Here is a 10,655-nt window from a genome sequence, read left to right on the forward strand (position 1 = left end):
AGCTCCTTCCTGGCAACTTTGTGATTTTCTAGAACTTTCATAACCTTTTCTGCTCTTCTTAACTAGATTTTCTACGTCCTTTGTACACCAATGTTCTTTTACCCTACCATGCGTTCCCTGCCTCAATGGAACATACCTGTGCAGAGCGCCATGCAAGTGTTCCGTGAGCATTTGCAACATTTCATAGTCATAGTCATGGTCATCATTTATTGATCCCGGGGGAAATTGGTTTTCGTTACAGTTGCACCATAAATAATTAAATAGTAATAAAACCATAAATTGTTAAATAATAATATGTAACTTATGCCAGGAATTAAGTCTAGGACCAGCCTATTGGCTCAGGTGTCTGACCCTCCAAGGGAGGAGTTGTAAAGTTTGATGGCCACAGGCAGGAATGACTTCCTATGACGCTCTGTGTTGCATCTTGGTGGAATGAATCTTTGGCTGAATATACTCCTGTGCCCAACCAGTCCATTATGTAGTGGATGGGAGACATTGTCCAAGATGGCATGCAACTTGGACAGCATCCTCCTTTCAGACACCACCATGAGAGAGTCCAGTTCCATCCCCACAACATCACTGGCCTTACGAATGAGTTTGTTGATTCTGTTGGTGTCTGCTACCCTCAGCCTGCTGCCCCAGCACACAACAGCAAACCACCACAGACTCGTAGAACATCCTCAGCATCGTCCGGCAGATGTTAAAGGACCTCAGTCTCCTCAGGAAATAGAGATGGCTCCGACCCTTCTTGTAGACAGCCTCAGTGTTCTTTGACCAGTCCAGTTTATTGTCAGTTTCTGCTGTGCATTTCCCTGAAAACATCTGCCCACAATTTATGCCCCGGAGTTTCTGCCCAATAGCATGATATTTCCCCATACCCAAATTAAACGTTTACCCAAATTGTGTGCTCCTATCCCGCTCCAGCGCTGTGGTGAAGGAGATAGGTGATCACTACAGCCAAAAAAGCTCTCCCACTGAAAAACTTCACACTGAACAGGTTAATTTCCCAATACCAGATCAAGTACAGCCTCTGCTCTTGTTGGATTATCTACGTACTGCGTTAAGAAACCTTCCTGAGCAGACCTAACAAACTCCAACCCATCCAAACCCCTTGCTCGAAGGAGATGCTTAGGAAAGTTAAATTACCCATTACAAGCACCGAATTATTATTGCACCCTTCCAGAATCTACCTCCCTGCCTGCTCCTCGATGTCTCTGTTACTAATGGGGAAGGGGGTTATATAAAACACCTAGCAGAGTTACTGTCCCCTTCCTGTTTCTGACTACTACCCACATTGACTCAGTGGACAATTGCTGCTCCACGACTTTCTCTTTTTCAGTACCCATGATACCATCACTGATTGGCAAGCCAAGCTCCCTCCTCTGTTGCCTCCCTCTCTGTGCTTCTGGAAATATCGAAAGCCCTGCACTCTCAGCAGCTGTACCTGCGCCTGAGACGTCCAAGTCTCCGTAATGACCACGACGTCATAGTTCCATATGTACTGATCCACAGTCTAAGTTCATCCGCCTTGTATATGGCCTTTAATACTTAGCCTTTAGTATCTGCCTTTAATACTTCTTGCATTAAAATAGACAACTCAAACCATCTAGCTGAGTGCAACTTTACTGTCATCTCCCTTTCCGTCCTCAAAAACTCCCCGCATGCTGTCTCAGCTTGGCCGTCAACCTCTCTATCCTCTGCTGCTTCACTTCAGTTCCCAACCCCCTGCAGATCTATTTAAATCCTCCCCAGTAGCAGTCCTGCTCCTCCCCACCCCCACCCACGTCATAGTGGTTCCTCTCCAGTTCAGGTGTAACCCGTCCCCGTCAACCCTTCCCCAGAAAAGGTTCCAGGGATCCAAGAGCTTGAAACCCCGACCTTACAGCATCTCCTCCGCCACTCATTCGGCTAAACTGCCTTCCTGATCTGACCTTCCCTATCTCCTGATACAGGGAGTAATCCGGACATTATCACCTTGGAGGTCCTGCTCTTTAGCCTCCTTCCTAACTCCCTAAGCTTACCGCTCTACCCCTCACATTGGTACCAATATGTACCAAGACCTCTGGCTGCTCACCGGCCCCTTCAGGAATATTCTGCGACTGCTCAGAGACATTCTGGACCCCAGCACCCGGTAAGCAACACGCTCTCCTGGTATCTCTTCTGCTGTTGCAGAATTTCCTATCCGTCCCTCTGATTACCGAGTCCCCTATGACTATTGCTCCACCTGACTCCACCCTTCCCTTCTGAGCCTCAGAGCCAACCTCAGTGCTATCGGTCTGGCTGCCACTGCATTGCCCATGGGTCATGTCGCTGGGCAATTCTCCCTTTTGTTTTTATGCTGTCTTTGACTTCCCTCATCAGCCATGATAGCCTCATCCTTCCTTTAGAATTTGTATTCGTCTTTGAGATGTATCTATCCTGCGCCTTTTGCATTGTCCCATAAATTCCGGCCATCGCCGCCCTGCAGTTATCCTGCTAGTGTCCCCTTCCAATCAACTTTGCCCATCTCCTCTCCCTTGCCTCTGTTTTCTCCACTATCAGAGTGATACACAGGAGAGCGTGCACAAGAGAGTCACCAGGATGTTGTCGGAATTAGAATCATGAGTTACTGTGCAAGGAGAGTTTGGACAAACTGAGGTTGTTTTCTCTGCAGTGGAGGAGGCTCAGGGTGACCCGATAAAACTTGACAAGATCACGGAAGACGTAGATAGATAGAGCTGATAGTTGGCATCATTATTCCCCCTGCGTCAAAACGTCTAACACCAGACAGCCTGCATTCAAATCGATGAGGAGGAATCTCTTCAGCCAACAGGTAGAGATCCTGTGAAATTCAATGCCATCGACGGCTCGGAGGCCAAGTCATTGTGTTTATTTAAAACAGAAGTTGATCAGTGCTTGATTATTTAGGACATCAAAGGTTATAGGGAGAAGGCAGTAGAAGTGACTTGTCGGTAAATACAGATTCACTGAATCCCACTGATCATTATTACAAGGGGTGATTCTTGTAACACAAGGAAAATAAAAGGCACTGGGACAGGTACAGAAAGTGGAAATTTTAGAGGGAGCAGGGACAAGAACAGACAGCTGGGTCAGACTCAGGTGGGGGGTTCTTGTCCGGCACGGAGCAGTGGGGCTGAACACCGGTTCATTTTCCACTCTCGGACCTTCGCTGAGACCATTTCTCATCAGTACATGTTTTACAAACAATACATTTCAATGTTCAAGTTCAACTTGAATTTATTATCGATGTGTATTAACCAGATGCTGTCCAACAATTCATTTTCTTGTTGGCAAGGCAACTCAATACTCAACCCCAGCCTGGGGTCGGGACTGGGACCAATTCCAGATGGAGAGGTTTGGGACAGTCTGGGACTTTGTGAAGGAGCCCTCCCTCCTTCCCCTTTACCCTTCTCACTCCTCTCCCACATACTCCGCTGCATGTGTTTGTGTGTGTGTGAGAGAGAGAGAGACCTGCCTGCCCACTCAACCTCCCCAAACACGCTCACGCTCCTGTGGACACAGCAATCCTTGCGGGTTGGAATGATCCAAAAATTTTATGCCTTCCGTCCTGCACCAACTCCTTATCCACATGTCAAACTGTATAATCTTCCGGTTCCTGGCGCATGGCACAGATGGCAGTCCCGAGGTCACAGCCCTGGATGAGCTGCAATTTGATTTAGGACCTCACTCCCTGAGCTCCCTTTGCAGAACCTTGTTACACTACCAGCCCATATCATTGGTATCCACATGGATCACAACCTTCACTGTTCACCCTCAAGAGCAATGCTGAGCGCTCGGCCGGACATGTCCCAGACCCAACCACACAAGAGGCAACATACCATCCTGGAATCTCATTCTCACCCACAAAACAACCAGTCAGTTCCCTGAGCTAATGATTCACCTTTGACCACAGCTCGCCTCTTCTCCACCCTTCCCTTCTCAGTCTCAGAGCCAGACTACCTGCCAGAGACTTTACTGCTGTGACCTTCCTTTGCCAGTTCAACCCACCGCCCCCAAGTGTGTCTAAAGTGATGTATGTGTTGTTCAGGGGTACACTGCACTCACCGTTTCCCCCTTTCTCCTTCCTGACTGTTACCCAGTTTTCTGTGTTGTGCACATGGGTGCAACTATCTCTCCACATGTCCTATCTATCACCCCCTCAGCCTCCCGAATAATCTGGAGTTCATCAGCTTCCAGCTCCTACTCCTTAATGCGGATTGTTCGGAGCTGAAGATGGATGAACTTCTCACAGGTGTAGTTATCAGGGACACAGGAGGGTCCTCTGCCTTCCGACATCTGCAAGAGGAGCTTTCCACTATCCTGCCTAGCATCTCTACTGTTCCACCTGAGCAAATGTAAAGAAGGGAGCAAAAAATTCTACCTCCGGCATAATTTTGCCTTCTCTAAGTGAAACCTCGAAGAGGTAAAGCCTCAAAGTCTCCGCTCTGACTGTGCCCACTCTGACACTGGCTGCTCCACTTGCTCCTGCCCAACTTTAAGATCTTCTTGATAATCAGTCCTGAATGCTGATTGGCCACTGCTGAAAGCTCAAAAATAACCTGCCCTGAACCATTTCCTTTAATACTTGGTTGGTGAACCTGAGTGAATTACATTTTCTCAAGCTTCTAATCTCTCCGATTATCGATGGGTCAAAGCTCGGTAGGGTGACACAAAGATGAATGACTGATTGAAACCCATCCCACATTCATAGCAGGTGGCCACCCTCACCACAGTGTGAACTCACCACTGTCTCTGCAGCGTGGATAAGTGTGTGAATGCCTTCCCACAGTTGTGAGCAGGTCAACGTCCTCTCACTCCTGAAAACTGTCTGGTGTATAGGCAGCAGAGATGAAAGTTCTAACAGATGAACAGCTTCTACCCAGTGTGAATTCTCTGATGTTCATTCAGTTGCAATGACTAAGTGAATTCCTTCCCACAGTCTGAGCAGTTGAACAGTTTTTCCCCAGTGTTTACTCGCTGATATTCATTCAATACTGTTCTGTAAGTGATATATTTGAATTCACGTAGCTTAAGAATTAAAATGGATGATCTTGAAATTCAGCTACAGATTGGCAAGTATGACGTTGTGTCCACCTCTGAAACTTGACTAAAGGATGGCTACTATTGAGAGCTGAATATCCAAGGATATACAGTGTGTCGGAAAGATAGGTGAGTAGGCAGAGGGTGTGGTTGGCTCTGTGTATAAGAAATGACATTAAATCTTTAGAAAGGGGTGACACAGGATCAGACGGTGTCAAGTCTCTATGGTTGGAGGTAAGAAATGGCAAGGGTAAAAGGACCCTAATGGCAGTTGTATACAGGCCTCCAAACAGCAGCCAAGATGTGGATTACAAATTACTGCAGGAGATAGAAAAGGCATATCAGAAGGGCAATGTCATGATAATCATTGGTGATTTTAACATGAAAGTGGATTGGGAAAAACAGGCCAGTACTGGGCCTCCAGAGAGAGAATTTGCAAAATGCCCAAGGGATCGCTTTTTAGAACAGCTTGTTGTTGAGCCCACTAGGGGATTAGCTGTGCTGGATTTGGTGTTGTGCAATGATCCGTCGGTGAGCTTAAGGTTGAGGAACCGTTGGGGACAGTGATCAAAATATGATCAAGTTCACTTTGAAATTTGAGAAGGAGAAACTAAATTCCAATGTGTCAGTATTTCAGTGGAATAAAGGAAATTACAATGGCATGAGAGGGGACCTGACCAAAGTTGACTGGAAAGGGACTCCAGCAGGAAGGACAGCAGAGCAGCAATGGCTGGAATTTCTGCAAAAAAATGAGGGAAGTGCAAGACAGATATATTCTTAACAAGAAGGAATTTTTGAATGGAAGAAGGACACTACCATGGTTGACAAGTGAAGTCAGAGCCAAAGTAAAAGCAAAAGTTAGTGGAAGATAGAGGATTAGGAAGCTTTTAAAAACTTGCAGAAGGAAACTGAGAAGGTCATTAGGAAGGAAAAGATGAATTATGAATGGAAGCTGGTGATTAATATCAAGAAGATACTAAAAGCATTTTTTAAGTGTAACATGCTGTAAGGTTTCACTGCTAATGTAATGGCTTCTCTGTAATGTTCCGCTGCTGAGGTAATGGTTTCTCTGTAGCAGCAATGTTTGGGTTATGACGAGAGATAACTAGGCATGCTAGCCAATGAGCAGGATGTTGCTCTTTCTTGCACGTCTGGGAGCCGGGAATTCACGGGTTTTTTGCCAGGGAGAGATGAGGAGAGAAGACGTGAATGGAGAGAGTTGACAGACCTCAGACGGAGTGGCCTTGGAGTGAGGGTCCGCAGGTCAGCGAGGATCGGAGGAAGTCAATAGTGGACGAACAGCTTATCACTGAGCTCCAACATTGCCCAATAGAGTGTTTCATGAGAATGGGCCCTTTTCCTTTTTTGTTTTCGTCACTAACCATATCATCAAATTAAGAGTTATAAAGCTCAGTCGTTTAATCGCATATTGTGTACTGTTTGTTATTTCGTACTGATTTGTAACAGGGAAAACATCGCGCAGTATCCACCCAAATGAGATTTCTTAAGTTTGACCGGGCCAGGGGCTATCACCCCCTATATTAAGTCACTAGACGAGGTGAGAGTTACATAAGTACAGAAAGGGTAAGAGAGTTGAGGATAGATATAGGACCAATAGAAAATGATGTGGGAGACACAGAGATGGCAGAGGAACTGAATGTGTATTTTGCATCATTCTTCACTGTGGAGTGCATCTGCAGTATATCAGACATTCAGGAGTGTCAGGGAAGTGAAGTACGTGCAGTGAAGGTGCTCAGGAAGCTGAACGGTCTGAGGGTGGACAAATCTCCTGGACCTGATGGAATGCACCTTCGGGTTCTGAAGGAAATAGCTGGAGAGATTGCGTAGGCATTACTAACAATCTTTCAAGAATTGATGGATTCTGGCATTGTACCGGATGACTGGAAAATTGCACATATTACTCTGCTATTTAAGGAGGGCGGAAGGCAGCAGAAAAGAAGCTATAGACCTGAAAGCCTGACTTCAGTGGTTTGGAAATTGCTGGAATCAATTGTTACTGATGAGATTACGGAGTACCGAGAGGCACATGACAAGATAGGCCAAAGCCTGCATGGTTTCCTGAAAGGAAAATCCTGCCCGACTAACCTACTACAATTCTTTGAGGAAATTACAAGTTGGGTTGACAAAGGAGATGCAGTAGATGTAGTGTACTTGGATTTTCAGTGGGCCTTTGAAAGGTGCTGCACATGAGGCTGCTTAGCAAGATAAATCCTGTGGAATTACAGGGAAGTTACTAGCATGGGTGGAATGTTGGCTGATCGGCAGAAAACAGAGAGTGGGAATAAAGGGATCTTATTCTGGCTGGCTGCCGGTTACCACTGGAGGTCCACAGGGGTTGGTGTTGAGACCACTGCTTTTTACGATATATGTCAATGACTTATATAATTAATAGATTTGTGGCTAAATCTGCTGGCAATACAAAGATAGGTGGAGGAGTGGGTAGTGATGAGGAAACAGTGCCGTAAGAGAGGTTTAGATAGTTTCGGGGAATCTGCAAAGAAGTAGTCAATGAAATACAATGTTGGAAAGTGTATGGTCATGCATATTTGTGAAAGAAATAAACGGGCAGATGATTATTTAGATTGGGAGAGAATTCAAAATGCAGAGATGCAAAGGAACTTGGAAGTCCTTGTGCAGGATACCCTAAACATTAACATCCAGGTTGTGTCGGTGTTGAGGAATGTGATTGCAATGTTGGCGTTCATTTCTAGAAGTATAGAATATAACAGCAGGGATGTGATGTTGAGGCTCTATAAGGCACTCATGAGACCACACTTGGAGTATTGTGTGCAGTTTTGGGCTCCTTATTTTGGAAAGGATATAGTGATATTGGAGAGGGCTCAGAGAAGATTCACAAGAAAAATGCCAGGAATGAAAGGGTTACCATACGAGAAGCATCTGGCTTCTCTTGGGCTGTATTCCCTGGAGTTCAGGAGAATTGTGGGGGGCGGGGTGGAATGTCATTGAAACATTCCGAACGCTGAAAGGTCTGAACAGATTAGATATGGCAAAGTTATTTCCCATGGTAGGGGAGTCTATGACAAGACAGCATGACTTCAGGATTGGAGGACATCCATTTAGAACAGAGATGAGGAGAACTGACTTTACTCAGATGGAGGTAAATTTGTGGAATTTGTTGCCACAAGCAACTGTGGAGGCCAAGTCATTTAAGGCAGAGAGAGATAGGTTCTTGATTAGCCAGGGCATCAAAGGGTATGGGGAGAAGGCAGGGGAGTGGGGATGACTGGAGAATGGGATCAGCCGATGACTGAAAGGCGGAGCAGATTCGAAAAGCCGAATGGCCTACTTCTGCTCCTATATCTTATAGTTTTAATTGAGATGCCTGAGTGAATCCTTTCCCACATTCAGAACAGGTGAGTGGCACCCCCCAGTGTGAATTCTCTGATGGATTTTAAAGTCAGATGACCGAGTGAATTCCTTCCCACAATCTGAGCAGGTGAACAGGTTCTCCCTAGTGTGATTTTGGCAGTGCCTCACAAGTTTGCATGACTGAGTGAATCCCTTCCCACATTCAGAGCAGCTGAAAGGTTTCTCCCCAGTGTGAACTCGCTGATGTTTCTTGAGTTGAGCTGACTGAGTGAATCCCTTCCCACAATCTGAGCAGGTGAATGGTTTCTCCCCAGTGTGAATTCGGTAGTGCTTCACAAGGTTGCATGACTCAGTGAATCCCTTCCCACATTCAGAGCAGCTGAACGGTTTCTCCCCAGTGTGAACTCGCTGATGTACCTTCAGTTGAGATGACCGAGTGAATCCTTTCCCACATTCACAACATGTGAACGGCCTCTGCCGAGTGTGAAGTTGCCGATGTTCCTTCAGATGAGATGACCGGGCGAATCCCCTCCCACATTCAGAGCAGATGAATGGCTTCTCCCCAGTGTGAACTCGCTGATGTTCAATCAGTTGAGATTGCCAAGTGAAACCCTCCCGACATTCAGAGCAGGTGAATGGCCATTCCCCAGTGTGGACTCGCTGATGTATCTTCAGTTGAGATGACCGAGTGAATCCCTTCCCACATTCAGAGCAGGTGAATGGTTTCTCCCCAGTGTGATCTAACTGGTGTGTCAGTAGATGAGAATGCCAAATGAATCCTTTCCCACAGTCTGAGCAGGTGAACGGTCTCTCCGCAGTGTGAACAAACTGATGTACTTTCAGCTGAGCTGAATCAGTGAATCCCTTCCCACATTCTGAGCAGATGAATGGCTTTTCCACAGTGTGAATTTGCTGGTGTTTCAAGAGCTGAGATGAACGAAAGAATCCTTTCCCACATTCAGAGCAAGTGAATGGCTTCTCCCCAGTGTGAACACGCTGATGTAACTTCAGTTGAGATGACCGAGCAAATCCCTTCCTACATTCAGAGCAGGAGAATGGCTTCTCCCCAGTGTGGACTCGCTGATGCTCCTTCAGTTGAGATGACCGAGCAAATCCCTTCCCACATTCAGAGCATGTGAATGGCTTCTCCCCAGTGTGAACTCGCTGGTGTCTCTGTAGGTTGGATGAGCGAGTGAATCCCTTCCCACAGTCTGAGCAGGTGAACTGCATCTTTTCTGTGTGAACTCGCTGGAGTTCACTCAGTTGAGATGATTGAGTGAACCCTTCCCCACATTCAGAGCAGGTGAATGGCTTCTCCCCGGTGTGAACTCGCTGGTGTCACTGTGGCGTGGTTGAGTGCCTTCCCACCGTCCGAGCAGGTCAATGTCCTCTCACTGGTGAATTTTCTGATATACCTTTGGGATCAATAACAGAATGGCTTCCTGCTTGCAGAATAGATGGAGCATCTCACTATGGTGTGAACTTGCTGATGTATCTTCAGACTGGATGACTGAGTGGTTCCCCTCCCTCACACAGAGCGGGTTAATGGCCTCTCCACACTGTGAACTCACTGGCATGTCTGAGGGTAGCCTGTGAGTGAATCTCTTCCCACACTGAGAGAAGGAGAATGATATCTCACTACGATCAATTCTCTGGCAATTCAGAAAGTTCGACGTTTGACTCCTTTGTACAATCAATGCAGTTAAAGAACTGATCTCCAGTGAACAAATGCTGGTGTGTTCTCAGCTCCCGGTTCCAGTGAATTTCACTGAGTTGCAACAGAAAACTTCATTTCAGAGACAGAATACATCACCAGCTGGGATGAGATACTTCTTCATCTCCAAGGATCCACAGCAGATGTGTTGATGTTGCCAAGAAAATATTTGTTCACTTCTTAAATATCCAGACAGAGTCAGCAAAACTGATGTGTTGTTGTGTTTGAGATTCCCGTACGCAAGTGTTCTGCCATTACAAACCTGTAAAAATATTTACAAAAGACAACAAGGGGTGAAGGACAATATTTCAGGAAAGATTTTAATCTGCGGTGAGAACATAAGAAATAGGAGCAGGAGTAGGCCATCCAGCCCATCAAGCCTGCTCCACCATTGAATAAGATCATGGCTGATCTGGCCATGGACTCATCTCCACCTACCTGCCTTTTCCCCATAAGCCTTAATTCCCCTACTATACAAAAATCCATCCAACCTTGCCTTAAATACATTTACTCAGGTAGCCTCCACTCCTTCATTGGGCAGAGACATCCA

General features: G+C 46.2%; 1 pseudogene; it reads right to left on the reverse strand.

The window, feature by feature from the left end:
• Positions 1-2,882: 2,882 nt before the first annotated feature.
• On the reverse strand, positions 2,883-9,729 carry LOC140192258 (uncharacterized; annotated as a pseudogene).
• Positions 9,730-10,655: the final 926 nt, after the last annotated feature.

This window comes from Mobula birostris, unplaced genomic scaffold, assembly GCF_030028105.1.
Source record: "Mobula birostris isolate sMobBir1 unplaced genomic scaffold, sMobBir1.hap1 H_1, whole genome shotgun sequence".
Taxonomy (NCBI): domain Eukaryota; kingdom Metazoa; phylum Chordata; class Chondrichthyes; order Myliobatiformes; family Myliobatidae; genus Mobula; species Mobula birostris.